This window comes from Puma concolor, chromosome C1 (genome assembly GCF_028749965.1).
Source record: "Puma concolor isolate L17-30 chromosome C1, mPumCon1.1.hap2, whole genome shotgun sequence".
NCBI classification, from domain to species: domain Eukaryota; kingdom Metazoa; phylum Chordata; class Mammalia; order Carnivora; family Felidae; genus Puma; species Puma concolor.
In genome coordinates, this window is record NC_141674.1 from 141,563,811 (window position 1) to 141,583,023 (window position 19,213).

The 19,213-nt window shown below is 36.3% G+C and overlaps 1 long non-coding RNA gene across 2 annotated transcripts in view; it reads left to right on the forward strand.

Moving 5' to 3' along the window:
* The window catches only part of LOC147578470 (uncharacterized), a 341,836-nt gene that overhangs the window by 247,903 nt on the left and 74,720 nt on the right, over positions 1-19,213 (forward strand). The gene's annotated exons all lie outside the window — the stretch shown is intronic.

Consider the following 19,213-nt stretch of genomic DNA (forward strand, 5'->3'; position numbering starts at 1 on the left):
GAGAGAATATTTCCATTTCTTGAATAGTGAGGGCAATGCAGTCTGAGCAACAGTTCCACAAGAATATATGCAATGGGAGTGTGATAATTTTATCTGTAAACTTGACTGCCATGGGATGCTCAGATATCTAGTTAAAGATTATTTCTGTGATGCGTGTGAGAGTGTTTCTGAAAGAGATAAGCATTTGCATTGGTGGACTGCATAAGGCAGATGGCCTTCTCCAGTGTGGGTGTGCATTGTCCAAGCCGGTAAGGGTCTGAATAGAACAAAAGAATGAGAAGAGTTGAATTTCCTTCTGCCTGATTGTTCAGGCTAGGACATTTATCTTCTCTGAATCCCAGTGCTCCTGGTTCTTAGACTTTTAGGCTCAGACTAGAATCCATACCTCTGGCTGTCTATCTAGCTCTCAGGTCTTTGAGCTACACCATAGGCTTTCCTGGGTCTCCAGCTTACAGAGGGCAGATTGTGGGGGTTTTCAGGGTCCATAATCATGCAAGCCAATACCATATCAAAAATCTCTTTATATATACAAATGGTTTTGTTCTCTGGAGAATTTTGACTAAAAGAAGGAGAGGGGCTATTCTTCCAAAGGAACTTGGAGCTCTGGTACCACAAGAAAGAAAGAAATGAATGTTGCATAATTAAAAGCCAATAAATGAATAAATATCTGCTACAAGTGTTTATTGCCCTGAATGGGTACCACTAGTGGTTTACCATAACCCCAGTCCCCAAACTCTGGGAAACACTGTGCACAGAGGGTTACTGTCCTTTCTGGAAGAGCATCTATAATGGCCTTGTTCGGGAGCAGAGGGCGAAAGAGTTTGGGACTGTGAACTACTTGAAAGGTTTGTGAAGTAATTGTAAGGACAAAAAAAGTCATTGAAGCATGGGAATAACATGACAAAAATGATGACATTAATCTTTTTTTAAGGTGTTATCAGCAGAGAGGATTTCAATAATAGAGTAATTTAGGCAAATCCTCCTACTGTTCTGAAAAGCTGGATAAAAGTAGAAAAATACCTGATTACAACCACTGGGATTATAACAAGGCTATGATAAATTAAGGAGCCAACATTTTAGAAAAGAGGGAAACTCCATACAGACCTCTGCTGATTCTGGGGGTCGAAAGTGGCTGAATGGTTGAGACATTGAACCAAGCCTTCAACAGATTTATGAGGCAAGGAGGACCACAGGAATCTTCAAAGCATAAAGCCTGAGGAAGACACATCTCCTCCATATTGTAGATGAAACACATAAAGATGTATACTGATTCTTGCACTTAGCACAAAGTTTTCAAGATTGATCCATGTTGTCACATGTATTAGTGCTCTATTTTTATTGCAAAATAATTTTCCAGTGCTTGGATATACCACAATTTATTTATGCATTCATAAGTTGGTTGGCTTTTTTGGTTGTTTCTGCTTGTTGGCTATTATGAATAATGCTGCTATGAACATTCATGGACAAGTTTTCCATGGATGTATGCCTTCACTTCTCTTGGGAATATACCGAGAAATGGAATAGCGGGGTGATGTGGTAAGTCTGTGTTTAAATTTTTTTTTTTTACCTTTTGAAGAGCAGAATTTTATTTGTTTTTAATTTTTAATTTAAATTTTTAAATTTACATCCAAATTAGTTAGCATATAGTGCAACAATGATTTCAGGAGTAGATTCCTTAGTGCCCCTTACCCATTTAGCCCACCCCCCTCCCACACGCCCTCCAGTAACCCTCTGTTTGTTCTCCATATTTATGAGTCTCTTATGATTTGTCCCCTTCCCTATTTTTATATTATTTTTGTTTCCCTTCCCTTATGTTCATCTGTTTTGTCTCTTAAAGTCCTCATACGAGTGAAGTCATATGATATATATCTTTCTTTGACTGACTAATTTCACTTAGCATAATACCCTCCAGTTCCATCCACGTAGTTGCAAATGGCAAGATTTCATTCTTTTTGATTGCCGAGTAATATTCCATTGTGTATATATACCACACCTTCTTTATCCATTCATCCATTGATGGACATTTGGGCTCTTTCCATACTTTCGCTATTGTTTATAGTGCTGCTACAAACATTGGGGTGCATGTGTTCCTTCAAAACAGCATACCTATATCCTGTGGATAAATGCCTAGTAGTGCAATTGCTGGGTCGTAGGGTAGTTCTGTTTTTAGTTTGAGGAACCGCCTTACTGTTTTCCAGAGTGGCTGCACCAGCTTGCATTCCCATCAACAATGCAAAAGAGATCCTCTTTCTCTGCATCCTCACCAACATCTGTTGTTGCCTGAGTTGTTAATGTTAGCCATTCTGACAGGTGTAAGGCGGTATCTCATTGTGGTTTTGATTTGTATTTCCTTGATGATGAATGAAGTTGAGCGTCTTTTCATGTGTCAGTTGGCCATGTGGATGTCTTCTTTGGAGAAGTGTCTATTCACGTGTTTTGTCCATTTCTTCACTGGATTATTTGTTTTTTGGGTGTGGAGTTTGATAAGTTCTTTATAGATTTTGGATACTAACCCTTTATCTGATATGTCATTTGCAAATATCTTCTCCCATTCTGTTGGTTGCCTTTTAGTTTTGCTGATTGTTTCCTTCACTGTGCAGAAGCTTTTTATTTTGATGAGGTCCCAGTAGTTCATTTTTGCTTTTGTTTCCCTTGCGTCCGGAGACGTGTTGAGTAAGAAGTTGCTGTGGCCAAGATCAAAGAGGTTTTTGTCTGCTTTCTCCTTGAGGATTTTGATGGCTTCCTGTCTTACATTGAGATGTCTTTCATCCATTTTGAGTTTATTTTTGTGTATGGTATAAGAAAGTGGTCCAGGTTCATTCTTCTGCATGTTGCTGTCCAGTTTTCCCAGCACCACTTGCAGAGGAGACTGTCTTTATTCCATTGGATATTCTTTCCTGCTTTGTCAAAGATTAGCTGGCCATACGTTTGTGGGTCCATTTCTGGGTTCTCTATTCTGTTCCATTGATCTGAGTGTCTGTTCTTGTGCCAGTACCATACTGTCTTGATGATTACAGCTTGAAGTCTGAAATTGCGATGCCTTCTGCTTTGGTTTTCTTTTTCAAGATAGCTTTGGCTATTTGGGGTCTTTTCTGGTTCCATACAAATTTTAGGATTATTTGTCCTAGCTCTGTGAAGAATGCTGGTGTTATTTTATAGGTATTGCATTGAATGTGTAGATTGGTTTGTGTAGTATCGACATTGTAACCATATTTGTTCTTCCTATCCAGGAGTGTGGAGTCTGTTTCCATTTTTTTGTGTTGTCTTCAGTTTCTTCCCTAAGCTTTCTATTGTTTTCAGTGTATAGATTTTTCACCTCTTTGGTTAGATTATTCCTAGGTATTTTATGGTTTTTGGTGCAATTGTAAATGGAATCGATTCCTTGATTTCTCTTTCTTTTGCTTCATTGTTGGTGTATAAGAATGCAACTGATTTCTGTGTGTTGATTTTATATCCTGCAACTTTGCTGGATTCATAAATCAGTTCTAGCGGTTTTTCCGTGGAATCTTTAGGGTTTTCCATATAGAGTATCATGTCACCTGCAAAGAGTGAAAGTTTGACTTCCTCCTGGCCAATTTGGATGCCTTTTATTTTTTTGTGTTGTCTGATTGTTGAGGCTAAGACTTCCAATACTATGTTGAATAACAGTGGTAAGAGTGGACATCCCTGTCTTGTTCCTGACCTTACAGGGAAAGCTCTCAGTTTTTTCCCTTTGAGGATGATATTAGTGTTGGGTCATTCATATATGCCTTTTATAATCTCGAGGTATGCTCCATCTATCCCTACTTTCTTGAGGGTTTTTATCAAGAAAGGATGCTGTATTTTGTCAAATGCTTTCTCTGCATCTATTGAGAGGATCGTATGATTCTTGTCCTTTCTTTTATTGACGTGATGAATCACATTAATTGTTTTGTGGATATTGAACCAGCCCTGTATCCCAGGTATAAATCCCACTTGGTCGTGGTGAATAATTTTTTTCATGTATTGTTGGATCCGGTTGGCTAGTATCTTGTTGAGGATTTTTGCATCCATGCTCATCAGGAAAATTGGTCTATTGTTCTCCTTTTTAGTGGGGTCTCTGTCTGGTTTTGGTATCAAGGTAATGCTGGCCTCATAGAAAGAGTTTGGAAGTTTTCCTTCCATTTCTATTTTTTGGAACAGTTTCCAGAGAATAAGTGTTAACTCTTCCTTAAATATTTGGTAGAATTCTCCTGGAAAGCCATCTGGTTCTGGACTCTTGTGTTTTGGCAGATTTTTGATTACTAATTCGATTTCCTTACTGGTTATGGGTCTGTTCAAATTTTCTATTTCTTCCTGTTTCAGTTTTGGTAGTGTATATGTTTCTAGGAGTTGGTCCATTATATGCCAATTTATTGGCATATAATTGCTCATAATATTATCTTATTATTGTTTTTATTTCTGTTGTGTTGGTTGTGATCTCTCCTCTTTCATTCTTGATTTTATTTATCTGGGTCCTTTCCTTTTTCTTTTTGATCAAACTGGCTAGTGGTTTATCAATTTTGTTAATTCTTTCAAAGAACCAGCTTCTGGTTTCATCGATCTGTTCTACTTATTTTTGGCTTTGATAGCATTAATTTCTGCTCTAATTTTGTTATTTCCTGTTTTCTGTTGGTTTGGGGGTTTATTTGCTGTTCTTTTTCCAGCTCTTTAAGGTGTAAGGTTAGGTTCTATATCTGAGATCGTTCTTCCTTCTTTAGGAAGGCCTGGATTGCTATATACTTTCCTCTTATGACTGCCGTTGCTGCATCCCAGAGGTTTTTGGTTGTGGTGTTATCATTTTCATTGACTTCCATATGCTTCTTAATTTCTTCTTTAACTTCTTGGTTAGCCCATTCATTTGTTAGTAGGATGTTCTTCAGTCTCCAAGTATGTTACCTTTCCAAATTTTTCCTTGTGGTTGATTTCGAGTTTCATAGCGTTGTGGTCTGAAAATATGCACGGTATGATCTCAATCTTTTTGTACTTGCTGAGGGCTGATTTGTCCAGTATGTGGGCACTGATGTGTCCCAGTATGTGGTCTATTCTGGAGAACATTCCATGTGCACTGGAGAAGAATGTATATTCTGCTGCTTTAGGATGAAATGTTCTGAATATATCTGTTAAGTCCATCTGGTCCAGTGTGTCATTCAAAGCCATTGTTTCCTTGTTGATATTTTGATTAGATGATCTGTCCTTTGCTGTGAGTGAGGTGTTGAAGTCTCCTACTTTATGGTATTACTATCAATGAGTTTCTTTATGTTTGTGATCAATTGATTTATATATTTGGGTGCTCTCACATTTGGCACATAAATGTTTACAAATTGTTAGGTCAACTCCCTTGATTATGATATAATGCCCTTCTGCATCTCTTGATACAGTTTTTATTTTAAAGTCTACATTGTCTGATGTAAGTATGGCTACTCCAGCTTTCTTTTGTTGACCATTAGCATGATAGATGGTTTCCCATCCCTTTACTTTCAATCTGAAGGTGTCTTTAGGTCTAAAGTGGGTCTCTTGTAAACAGCATATAGATGGATCTTGTTTTCTTATCCATTCTGTTACCCTATGTATTTTGATTGGAGCATTGGGTCCATTGACATTTAGAGTGAGTACTGAAAGATATGAATTTATTGCCATTATGTTGCTTGTAGAGTTGGAGTTTCTGGTGGTATTCCCTGGCCCTTTCTAATCTTTGTTTCTTTTGGTCTTTATTTAATTATTTTTTAATATTTTCATCTTTTCTCCCCTCAGAGAGTCCCCCTTAAAATTTCTTGCAGGGCTGGTTTAGTGGTCACAGACTTCTTTAATTTTTGTTTGTCTGGAAACTTTTTATCTCTCCTTCTATTGTGATCGACAGCCTTGCTGGATAAAGCATTCTTGGCTGCATATTTTTCTGATTCAGCACACTGAATATATCCTGCCACTCCTTTCTGGCCTGCCAAGTTTCTGTGGATAGGTCTGCTGCAAACCTGATCTGTCTTCCCTTGTAGGTTAGGGACTTTTTATCCCTTGCTGCTTTCATGATTCTCTCCTTGCTTGAGTATTTTGTGAATTTGACTATGAGGTGCCTTGTTGATGGTCGGTTTTTGTTGAATCTAATGGGGGTCCTCTGTGCTTCCTGGATTTTGATGTGTGTGTCTTTCCCCGGGTTGGAAAGTTTTCTGCTATGATTTGCTCACATAACCCTTCTACCCCTATCTCTCTTCCTCTTCTGGGACCCCTATGATTCTGATGTTGTTCCATTTTAAGGAGTCACTGATTTCTCTAATTATTAAATTGTGCTCTTTTGCCTTAATCTCCCTCTTTTTTTCTGCTTCATTATTCTCCATAAGTTTGTCCTCTATATCACTGATTCTCGGTTCTGCCTCATCCATCCTTTCTGCCACGGCATCCATCCGTGATTGCAGCTTAGTTATAGCATTTTTAATTTCATTCTGACTAGCTTTTACTTCTTTTATCTCTGCAGAAAGGGATTCTAATCCATTTTCCACTCCAGCTAGTATTCTTATTATCGTGATTCTAAATTCTGGTTCAGACATCTTGCTTGTGTCTGTATTGGTTAAATCCCTGGCTGTCGTTTCTTCCTGCTCTTTCCTTTGGGGTGAATTCCTTCGTTTCATCATTTTGAAGGGAGAAAAGGAATTAATGAGGTAGAAAAATTAAAATTAAAAAATTATTAAAATTTTAAAAATATTAAAATTAAAATATTAAACACACACACAAATTAAATAAATGATGCTAGATCATAGGTGTGCTTTGGTCTGGGTGTTGATAGTGGCTTGATAGACTAGAGAAGAAAGGGGAGGGAAGGATATCATTTGAAAATTGAAAAAATGAATACACTGAAGTAGACTAAAATGAAATGATGGAAGTAAAATAGAATTTGAAAAAATTGACACAACAGTAAAGAATATAGTAGAAAAAATTAAAGAAAAACATTTTTAATAAAAATTAAAAATAAAAATGGACTTTTTCTCTTTCTGTATTCAAGAAAAAGAAAAGAAACAAAAAAGAGAAAAAAGAAAAAAAGGAAATCTTTTGAAAATTTGAAAAAGTGACTGTACTAGTAGACTAAAATGAAATGATGGAAATAAAATAGAATTTGAAAAAATTTACATAAAAGTTAAAAAAAAAACTATAGTAAAAAATAAAGAAAAATATTCTTAATAAAAATTGAAAATAAAAATGATTTTTTTCTCTTTCTGTATTCAAGAAAAAGAAAAGAAATGAAAAAGAAAAAAGGAAAAGAAAAAAAAGGAAATCGTTTGAAAATTTGAAAAAGTGAATATACTGAAGTAGACTAAAATAAAATGATGGAAGTAAAATAGAATTTGAAAAAATTTACACAAAAGTAAAAAAATATTGTAAAAAAATAAAAAAATATTTTTAATAAAATTGAAAATAAAAATGAATTTTTTTCTCTTTCTGTATTCAAGAAAAAGGAAATCAGTGAAAAGTAGAAAAAAAAATTTAAATAGATGGGCCTGCTAACAGATTGAAATACGACTGAAATTACTATGGTTTCCCATAGAAGTCAGGCTATGAAGTGCTTTATAGTCCATAAACTAAGCAGGCGGTGAGACTTGTGTTCTTGAAGAGCGAGGCTGGCCCAGTTGGGCGTGGCTTAGTGTAACAGCTTCGTTCTTCACTAGATGGTGCTGTTAGCCTACTGGGGTGGATTGTTGTGGCTCTCGTAGATGCGTACGTGCATGCGCGGGAGCAGTGAAAATGGCGTCACCCAGCTACCCATCTCTAGTATTGGAACTTTCTTCTCCCTGATCAGCAGTTGTGCACCATCCAGGTAGTACCTCTCTCCTAAGTTTTGTCTCAGATGTGGCTGTTTTCCCTGGCTCCTTACTTCTGAGGGACTGCGGCTTTGACCTGTTCCTCCCCTCTGTGGAACATCTCACTAAGCAATGGCCGAATGCCGGCTGCACCCAGGAATGTTTGGGAGACCATGCTGCTGCCAGTGCCCAGAGACTGTGGCCAGGTGCCAGCAGGCCCCAGAAAAAGTTCCCGAGATAGTGTAGCAGCAGTGTTTTAGGGATTATGGAAAATGACAACACACATCTGGCACCAGGCTTCACCCTTAACGATCTTGTTCCAGCATCAGTGAATGTGGCCGATCTCTGGGGTCTGCTAGGACCAGGTGGCTTCAACAGTCTCTACCAAATGTCCTTCCAGCAGTGGAACCACTTTTCCCCGTGTGGCCCAAGAACCACCCGGACCCCATTCTGCTCCCGGGGATTCTCCCTTCCCACCAGAACATCGCCAGGTATCGAGCTATGGAGTTGTAGACTCTGTGTACCCCTTGTTTACAGACTTAATGGAATTTAATTCCTCTTCTTTCTCCTTTCTCCCTGTTTAGTTTAGTCCCTGTGGCTTTTTCCAAGTTTCTACTTTGTCTTCAGCTCCTTTTGGGGAGGGGTGCTTTTCCTGTATTCTGCCCCCTGCCTCCATCCCCTCTCTACCCGCAAAAGCAGCTCTGTGCCCTCCATGGCTTTTCTCTCCCCAAGTTCACCTCTCCACACAGCATACCTGCTGAATTCTGCGGTTCAGGTTGTACAAATTGTTGTGTTAATCCTCAGATCAGTGTTCTAGGTGTGCAGGATGGTTTAGTGTTGGTCTGGCTGTATTTCATGGACATGAGACACACAAAAAACTTCCATACTGTTCTGCCATCTTGGATCCTCCCCCCCCACCCCCCTGCTGTGTTTAACCTTTTAAAGAACTGCTAAACTTTTTCCAAAGTGGCTCTACTATTTTACATTCCCACCAATAGTGTATGTTCCAGTTTCTTCTAATCCTTGCCAACACTTGTTATTATTGTTTTTTTGATTATAGCCATCCTGGTAAGTATAATGTAGTATCTCATTGTAGTTTTTATTTGCATTCCTTAATGGCTAGTGATGTTGAGAATCTTTTCATGGGCTTATGTCCATTTTATATCTTCTTTGAAGAAATCCATTCAGATCCTTTGTCCATTTTTAAAATTGAATTGTCTTTTTATTATTCAGTCATGTAGTTCTTTGTATAGTCTAGATATTAGTCCCTTGCCACATATATGATTTGAAAATACTTTCTCCCATATGTGGTTGTTGTTTCAATTTCTTAATGGTGTCGTTTGAAGCACAGATGTTTTTAATTTTTATGAAGCTCAATTTATCTATTTTTCATTTTTGTTTGTGCTTTTGGTGCCATAAGTAAGAATTCTTTGTCTAACCCAAGATTACAAAGATTTGCTTCTATGTATTTTTTTAAGTGTTTTATATTTTTAGCTCTTGAGGTCTATGACTCATTTTGAGTTTATGTTTGCACATGATATTAGGAAGTGAATATGGATTCTTTATATTACTGTCTGCATCTAGAGAGTATTTAAAGAGATAGAGCAAATTGCAATATATGTGATAATAATTTACCTTATGAAATGAAATATTTTGTAATTTTTTTGCAGCAATAATCTATCAAACACAACTCCATTGCAACTCATGATATGTATAACTCTTGGTTAAATATGACATTTGACAATTCCAGTTGCTGTATTTTTAGTGGAGTAAATTTCTCCAAATTGAGGTTAATTCAGAACCATATAGGGGTGCCTGGGTGGCTCAATCAGTTCAGTGGCCAACTTGTGATTTCGGCTCACATCAAGATCTTACAGTTTGTGAGTACAAGCCCCATGTTGGGCTCTGCACTGACAGTGTGGAGCCTGTTTGGGATTCTCTGTCTTCTTCTCTCTCTGCCCCTCCCCAATTCGTGCTCTCACACTTTCTCTCTCTCTCTGTCTCTCAAAAATAAATAAAACTTTTGGGGCGCCTGGGTGGCGCAGTCGGTTAAGCGTCCGACTTCAGCCAGGTCACGATCTCGCGGTCCGGGAGTTCGAGCCCCGCGTCAGGCTCTGGGCTGATGGCTCAGAGCCTGGAGCCTGTTTCCGATTCTGTGTCTCCCTCTCTCTGCCCCTCCCCCGTTCATGCTCTGTCTCTCTCTGTCCCAAAAATAAATAAACGTTGAAAAAAAAATTAAAAAAAAAAATAAAATAAAATAAATAAATAAATAAATAAAACTTTTAAAAAAATTAAGGATTATAATATTTCAAGAAAAAAGTTTAAATTTGCCAATAGAAAATGAATTATATAAAAATTTAAATTATATTAATATAATTAATAATTTTGATGAAAAGAAGTAAAAATTTTTTCTCAAAAAATATAATAATTATAATTTAGGCATGATTTTATTTTATATCTTTCCAAACATTGTAATTCCAAAACAGAATGCCCAAACATGCACAATGATAATTAAATTTAGGCACCTTCATATTTTGCTAAATTTCAGTTCTATAATGACCATGACTTTTCAGATATTCTAAAATATTGGCATCTTAAGATATATATTTTGTCTAGGTAGTATGTTAATGTTTGGAGTAAGCAAAGAAAGTAAATGAAGGATAAAGTAGATAAAAGCAGAAATTAACAAAAAAGAAAACAAGGCTATAATTGACAGAATCAATGAATTTGTTCTTTGAAAAGCTTATAAAAACTGGTATATTCCTGATGAGATTGATGAAGATAGTATGAGAGAAGGCAAAAATGAACAATAGCAGACATGAAAAAGGGATATCACTAGAAATCCTACAGGCATTAAAACCATCATGAGAGAATATTATGAAATAAACTTAGATGAATTGTAGAAATTTCTAGGGGAACAAAAATACTTAACCAAAATTATAAGAAATAGCCATTGAATTGTTCTTAGCTATTAGATATGTTGATTATGTAACTAAAATTATCCCCCCAAAGAAATTCTAGGGTCAGATGGCTTCTCTAGTGAGTTCTACTAAACATTTAAGAATTAAATAATACCAAGGGCACCTGGGTGGCTCAGTTGTTTAAGTATCCGACTTCAGCTTAGGTCATGATCTCACAGCTCATGAGTTAAAGCCCCTCGTTAGGCTCTGTGCTGACAGCTCAAAGCCTGGAGCCTGCTTCAGATTCTGTGTCTCCCTCTGTCTCTGACCCTCCTCCCATCATGCTCTGTTACTCTCTCTCTCAAAAATAAATAAACATTAAAAAGAAATTTTAAAAAATGATATAATACCAATCTTACACAAACTCTTCCAGAAAAAAGGAATGAATACTTCCCAACTTATGAAGCTAGCATAACCTTGATTTTTAAAACTTAACAAGGCCTAGAGAAAAGAAAAGTAATAAGGCAACCAAACTCATGAGCCAAATCCTGCAGCATACAAAAGTTCCAATATATGACAAATTTAGCCTTATTCCAGTAATGCAAGGGTGGTTTAATATTCAAGAATCAATCAACATAATCCACCAAATTAACACAATAAAGGATCTAGATAATAGATTAATTTTTGTTTATTTATTTATTTTGATAGAAAGAGAGAGGGCGGAAGCATGTGGAGGAGGGGCAGAGAGAGAGGAAGAGAGAATCCCAAGCAGGCTCCAGGCTGTCAGTGCAGAGCCCAATGTGATGCTCAATCCCACAAACCATGAGATCATGACCTGAGCCGAAATCAAGAGTCGGACACCCAGGTGCCCCTAATATATTCATTTTAATATATACTCCAGAAAGCATGTGATAAAAAAGCAAGCATTTATGTTGAAAAATTAATAATTCTTACCATAGAAAGAATACCGAGAACAGAAAGGAAGTTCATTAACCTGATGAATAGTATTTACAAAATACTTAAATCAAATATATTTAATGGTGAAATGTTGGAAGCTTTCTCTCAAGTTAGGCATATGACTTCTAGTTAACAGAATATTGGCACTCCTAGCCAGTTCAGTTAGTGAATAAAAAGAAATAAATAAATATATAGTATTTAAAAGAGAAATTAAATATGCCATTACTTACATTTACAGTCTAATTATGACTACATAATTAGAAAAATAAAAAATATCTATATGTGAATCCTTAAAATAATAAGTGAGTTTAGCAAGGTTGATGTGCAGAAGTAATATACAAAATGAATTGTTTCTATACACTAGCACAAATCTCTAAGAAAAGAAAAATTGAAGAGCATGCTATTCAATCTTGGGGTTGTAAGTTTAAGTCCCACGTTGGGTATAGAGATTACTTAAATAAAGAAATAAATTTTAAAAAATACCTTTATAATAACCAAAAATATTAACTACCTAGTAGTAAGTCTAACTAAACATGTAAAAGATCACCTACACACATGTGGGTGTATGTAGAGATAAATTTAAGGAGAATTAAACAATGGGACCATACATCATGTTTATGGATTAAAAAAATCAATACAGAGTCCAGAAAGGGAACAGTGCATGTATAGACACTTGATCTATGATAAAAGTGAGACATAGGATGATGGGGAAGATGGACTTTTCAAAAAATGTTATTAGTTTAAGTAGATATTTTTATCAAAATACTAAAAAAATAAACAAATTGAAAGGAAAAAGAAAGTTAACCCCTATCTCACATCTTTTACAAAAATTAATTCCAGGTTCATTATAGATCTCAATATGAAACACAAACTAATACAGCTAATATAGGATAATAAAGGAAATCATTTAATGTTTTTGGGATAGGGAAAGATTTTTTTTTTTTACATTTATTTATTTTTTAGACAGAGAGAGAGCATGAATGGGGGAGGGTCATAGAGAGAGGGAGACACAGAATCTGAAACAGGCTCCAGGCTCTGAGCGGTCAGCACAGAGCCCCACGCGGGGCTCAAACTTAGGGACCGCGAGATCATGACCTGAGCCGAAGTCGGACGATCAACCGACTGAGCCACCCAGGTGCCTGGGGAAAGATTTTTGAAGAAGACACAAAATGCACCAACTGAAAAGGAAATAATTGATGTATTTGAGTATAATAAAAATGATCATTTCTGTTCATCAAAAGGCATTAGTAATAAATACAATAGCAAGACACACAGTGCGAGGAAGTACTTGCAATCCTAATAATAGCAAAGTGCATATATTCAGGATATATAAAGAACCCCTTCAAATGAATAGAACCATGGACAAGAAAAAGTCTTGGCTCATAAACAACTGATTAGTAATAAGGAAAATACAAATAAAAATTACAAAGAATAATGTCCAACAACTGGTCAATGGATAAACAGATTGGAGTACATTTCTACCATGAACTACAACTTAGCAGTATAAAGGAAAAAACTACCAACACATGCAACAACGTGGATGAATTTCAAAAGCATAATGCTAGGTGAAATATGACAGACACAAAAGATTGTATACTATATGACTCTGTTTGTGCAAAATTCTAGAAAAGGCAAAATTGTAGTGACAGCAGATCAGTGGTTTCCCAGGACTGTGTATGTGTCGAGGGGTGGGGAATTGACTGCAAAGAGACATGAAAAAAATTGGGGGGATGTTAGAAATTTTCTATGTCTGGTGTGGGGTGGTGGATACATGACTTTATTAAAACTCGTTGAAATTATTCATACCATGAAAAATTGTGAGTAATAAAAATGAATGAATCATTGTAACATCATGGATGAGTTTTAAAATATAATGTTGAGAAATAATAACAAAAGAATTAATATGATCAACTGGCAATATCTAATTAATAATTAATATAAACACTGGCAAATCTAAATCACAGTGTTCTAAAGTCAGAATAGTGATGATCTCTGGTAAGGGAGTAATGATTGGGAGAGGACATGAATTGGGAGAGAGTCTCGTGGGAGCTGGGAATTTTTATTTAGTTCTTCACCAGGGTAGTAGGTTCACAGGTATTCACTTTGTGATGAGTTACTGGATTGTGTACTAATGTCTTTGGTACTTTTCTGATGATTATGATAAATGTCCAGCTGTTGAACAGGTGGGAAGTGGGGATATGATTAAATGTGTGGTTTTGTTTTGTTTTGTTTTATTTGAGATGGAAAATATTTGAGAAATGTTACTTTTTTATGAGATTGATTCATAGAGAAAAATGGAAGGTAATAGGTTTGAAGGGATAATTAATAGTGCAAAATTTCTGCAGAGAGAGGATTTAAAGTGTAGTTTATAGGACTGGCCTTTGATTGGAGGAGAGAATCTGTGCACAGGTAGGGTTATGGGTGGTTTCTATCTGATAGCTTCTATTCTCTCTAGAAGAATTAGAAATGAGGTAGCTTCTTGAAAAGGAAAGAAATGAACAGATTTGCAATTTGAGAAATGTAGAGAAATATGAAATATTAATTACAGAGAGGGAAAGGTCAGATTGACCTGGACTCACTATAGGAGTGCTTGTCAGCCTGAAACAGCCTGGTGAATTGACTATATAGATGATGTCCTTGTGAGAAGAACCTCCATTCTGGACTCAAACCATAGCAGTTTGTAGATTGGCCTCTGTAACAAGCTCACTGTGGCTAAATCCCAAATTTCAAGGGCCACACAGATTAAACATGAAATCACTGTAGCTTTAAATAAGTAACCACAACTGGTTCTAGGAGTAGGTCACAGAGATGGAGTCACAAATGAGATCTCTACCTTGCATGGGCAAGGAGGCTAACAAGAGGAACACTGGCCAGCAATCACAGATATCATGACAATGGAGTATTCTTCAGATACAACGATGTATGAAATTAGAGCAAACATCCTCATACCTGAGGTATTTGTCTAAGTCATAGGATTTAAAGACAAAGAGCCGTAAAGTAAGTGGTTATTAGAAATGACTAGAAATGGATCTTATTTTGCCAAATACCGATTTTAAATTCAAAAGTAAAATTAGTGAGAAAGTATGAATGAACCAGCATGAATTCATTTCTACTCTTTGAAAGTAACTCAAAAAAGTTGTGATAGAATTGGCCAGTAGTATTATTTTTGTCTATGTAATTAAGTAGTGTTTTTAATAACATTTAAACTAATCTTGTATATTGCAAGGGATATAGTTCCTTTGAGGGAAATTGTAGTTACTTTGTCAAAATAAAGTGACACCCAGCTCAAACAATTAAACATCAATAAAGGAGATGAAAGTTTATCATACTCCATTAAAAATAAATAAGAGCAAACACAAAATTTTAAGTAATATTCTGGCATTAAAATTTTTATTTCTATATTTTGTTTTATTTTTATTTTTTTTAATGTTTTATTTATTTTTAAGACAGAGACAGAGCATTAGTGTTGGATGGGGCAGAGAGAGAAGGAGACACAGAATCTGAAGGAGGCTCCAGGCTCTGAGCTGTCAGCACAGAGCTCGACGCAGGGCTCGAACTCACGAACTGTGAGATCATGACCTGAGCCGAAGTCGGACGGTCAACTGACTAAGCCACTGGGGTGCCCCAATTTTGTTTTATTTTTAAAAGCTTATGCATATTTTCTTGTAGATTATCAAGAGAAACAAAGATACAAAAGTAGAAGAATGATAGGCAAATATATAAACACATTCTTCTTAGTTTTTTTCTTGTGCAAATTGAGAAGTAGGGAAAAGGAGGCTGTGGAGAGATTTAAAACAAGATTTACCTGTAGGCTTAGATGGAAAGCAAAGGCTCACTTGAAAGGGTCTTGACACCAACTAAAGATTTTGGGTCAGTTATTTTTTTCAATTTTTTAAGTTTATTTTTTTATTTAGAGAGAGAGATAGAGGCAGGGAGGAGCAGACAGAGAGGGAGAAAGAAAGAATCCCAAGCAGGCTCCACACTGTCAGCACAGAGTCCCACATGGAGCTTGAACCCATTGAACCATAAGATCATGACTTGAACCGAAACCAAGAGTAGGATGCTTAACAAACTGAGCCACCGAGGTGCCCCATTTTTGGGTCACTTGTTAAAAAGAAAGGTTATAACCAAAGTTTGTATATATAATTAGTTTGTATATACAATCAATAACTATACAGTTAAAGGACCTTGGGAATCTTTGAATTCATTTTGTTAACCAGATTTGTTTGATTGTGTGGCAATAATATATGATTCTTTTTGAAAGTTAAACAATAAAAATGTATAATTGAGAAGTTAATATTCTTAACTCTCCTTGTTACTTGAGCTACCTAATATTAACTGTGTCTTTATTTTCAGGTATTTCTGTGTTTGTTCGATCATAAGCAAATAGGTTTGTGTGTGTGTGTGTGTGTGTGTGTGTGTGTGTGTGTGTGTGTGTGTATGAAAACAATCCTCTTGGATTTGATTTTTTTTGTTGTCCACCATTTTGTTTTTGAGATTTTTCCAGACTGTACTTCAATTTACTCAGTTTTTCTACTGAAGAGTATTCCATTGCATAAATGTATCACTATTTATTAATCCATTTGTTCTTGTTGAAGAACATTTGAATTATTTCCTTTTTTCCCTGTTATAAACATTGTTACTGTGAACATTTTAGATTATGACTCTTAGTGTTCAAGTGCAAGATTTTCTTTATATTATATACCAAGGTAAACTTGGTGGGTCATAGAATATGCACACATTTAATTTGCATGGTAATGCCAAATTGTTGTTCAAAATGGTGTGGCAGTTCATAGTCCCACCAAGAGTAGATGCGAGTTGTGCCCTATTGTGCTCCATTTTGGTCTTGCCAGACTTTTTATTTTATTTTTTTATTTTATTTTATTTTTTTTTAATTTTTTTCATGTTTTTAAATTTATTTTTGAGACAGAGAGAGACAGAGCGTGAGCAGGGGAGGGGCAGAGAGAGAGAGAGAGCAAGACACAGAATCTGAAGCAGGGTCCAGGCTCCGAGCTGTTAGCACAGAGCCTGACGTGGGGCTCGAACCCATGAACTGTGTGATCATGACCCGAGCTGAAGTCGGACGCTTAACCGACTGAGCCACCCAGGCGCCCCTTGCTAGACTTTTTAATGTTTGCCTGCGATTTAGTCAAAAATAGGATTCCTGGGTTTTCTCATGAGGTCTGTTAAATACTAGGTGTGTGACCATTGTTACAAAACTGAAGGGCACCTGCCAGTCTTAAATTTTACTGCTCTCAAACTCTATTGAGATGGATAATATTAGAAAACAAATAAAATTCATACCACTTACCATGCACCAACACTGAAGACATTTAATTTAACTTGGTTCAGGATGTTCACTGATAAGTTCTTTGTAGATTTTGGGTACTAATCCTTTATCTGATATGTCATTTGCAAAGATATTCTCCCATAGGTAGGTTGCCTTTTAGTTTTGTTGATTGTTTCCTTCACTTGTGCAGAAGCTTTTCATCTTGATGAAGTCCTAATAGTTCATTTTTTTCTTTTGTTTCCCTTGTGTCTGGAGGCATGTCTAGTAAGAAGTTGCTGTGTCCAAGGTCAAAGAGCTTGTTGCCTGTTTTCTCCTCTAGGATTTTGATGGTTTCCTGTCTCACATTTAGGTCTTTCATCCATTTTTAATTTGTTTTTGTGTATGGTGTAAGAAAGTGGTCCAGCTTCATTCTTCTGTATGTTGCTGTTCAGTTTTCCCAACACCATTTGTTGAAGAGATTATCTTTTTTTTCCATTGGATATTCTTTCCTGCTTTGTTGAATACTAGTTGACCATATAGCTGTGGGCCCACTTCTGGGTTTTCTATTGTTTCACTGATCTATGTGTCTGTTTTTGTGCCAGTACCATACTGTCTTGACAATGCTCAAAAACCAAATAATCCAGTTAAGAAACGGGCAGAAGACACAAATAGACATCACAAACAGACACATGAAAAGATGATCACCAACATCATCAGGGAAATACAAATCAAAACTATGAGTACCACCACATACCTGTCAGATTCACTAAAATTAACACAGGAAACAGCAGATGTTAGCAAGAAAGTGGAGAAAGGGGAACCCTCTCACACTGTTGGTGGGAATGCAAACTGGTGTAGCCACTCTGGAAAACAGTATGGCGATTCCTCAGAAATTTAAAAATAGAACTATCCTATGATCCAGCAACTGCACTACTAGGTATTTACCCAAAAGATACAAAAAATACAGATTTGAAGGGATACATGCACCCCAATGTTTATAGCAGCATTATCACCAATAGCCAAACTATGAAAGAGCCCAAATGTCCATTGATTGATGAATGGATAAAGAAGATGTGAGATATATATATATATATATATATATATATATATATATATATACATATATGAGATATATATATATATATACGTATATATATATACACACACACATACATATATAATAGAATATTATTCAGCCATCAAAAAGAATGAAATCTTGCTATTTGCAAAGATGTGGCTAGAACTAGAGTAATTATGCTAAGTGAAATAAGTCTAAGAAAGACAAATACCATATGATTTCACTCATGTAGAATTTAAGAAACAAAACAGGTGAACATAGGGGAAGGGAAAAAAGAGAGGGAGGCAAACCATAAGAAACTCTTAACTATCGAGAACAAACGGAGGGTTGCTGGAGAGGAGGTGGGCAGGGGACGGGCTAAATAGGTATTTAGGAATTAAGGGTATAATAGGTACTAAGGAGGCCACTTGTGATGAGCACTCGGTATTACATGTAAGTGATGAATCACTAACTTCTACTCTGAAACCAATATTACACTATATGTTAACTAACTAGAATTTAAATGAAAACTTGAAACGGGGGGAAAAAAAAGATGTTCACTGGGTTAACAAGCCAGAATGGAAATCAAGTAGTTGGATGTCAGTTTCTGAGTAAGAAACCTAACCTGTATACCTGTTTTTACACAGGAAAATTGAGTAGGAATGGAATTACACTTTGCCTAGAGCAGCAGGATGATTGCTACTGAGTTTTTCATGTTAAACAGGTGTTACAAAGTCACTTAAAATAGCATAGTCCACTATGGGGTTCTTACTATTTAACATATTTTCTACTGGAGGTCTATGGATTTGGTGGATCCAAGGGCAGTTGGATGCAGCTTGAAAATTTCAGATCTTCACTTTATCAAGGGCTGGTTTAAAGAGGCTTTTTCTGAGTTTTTCAAAATCAGTTTTCTCCTCAGATCATTATTATTTCAAAGAGGGCTTAACTTAATGTCATAGACTCCAAGTCTAAAGTTCTCTCTTGTCTAGCAAGAGAGCAGGATGCAGAATGAAAAACAAGAGATGGCTAATGTCCAGGAAAAGGCAAGAGCCCCGAATAAGGGTCCTTGCCCCGTTTCTATTAGGATCAGAAGATTTACAAACATCGCGATGGACATGCACAAAGAGATGATGAATCTGTGAACATTAACTAGTGGATGTGAGGGAAAGGGAGTCTTGAAGATATTCGGGGTTAGGGGTTTGGGTTCATACAAAACAAAATATTGGCACCAGGCAGATGGATGGAA